The 239-nt window shown below is 31.8% G+C and overlaps 1 protein-coding gene across 1 annotated transcript in view; it reads right to left on the reverse strand.

The window, feature by feature from the left end:
* The window catches only part of LOC119587613 (glycine receptor subunit alpha-2-like), a gene marked incomplete at its 3' end in the record, with an annotated part of 77,695 nt that overhangs the window by 837 nt on the left and 76,619 nt on the right, over positions 1–239 (reverse strand).

The raw sequence follows: 239 nt of genomic DNA on the forward strand, positions 1-239 counted from the left end.
GTGTAGCACGAAAAGACGTGATGAGCAATTAAAACCATCAACCATGATTAGTTAGACTATATAATAAGTCTTTCTTATAAAGTTATAATAACAGAGCGTGAAACTTTGCTAAAAGGAGAAAGATCAGTTTAAATAATACTTCTAAAATGGGAAACCACTAAAAACTTGGTAATTGCTGCGATATTTTAGGCGGTCAAGGAAAGGAGCAAGAATATTTAAAGAACTATTGAATTCCTTTC

Source organism: Penaeus monodon, chromosome 22 (genome assembly GCF_015228065.2).
Source record: "Penaeus monodon isolate SGIC_2016 chromosome 22, NSTDA_Pmon_1, whole genome shotgun sequence".
Taxonomy (NCBI): domain Eukaryota; kingdom Metazoa; phylum Arthropoda; class Malacostraca; order Decapoda; family Penaeidae; genus Penaeus; species Penaeus monodon.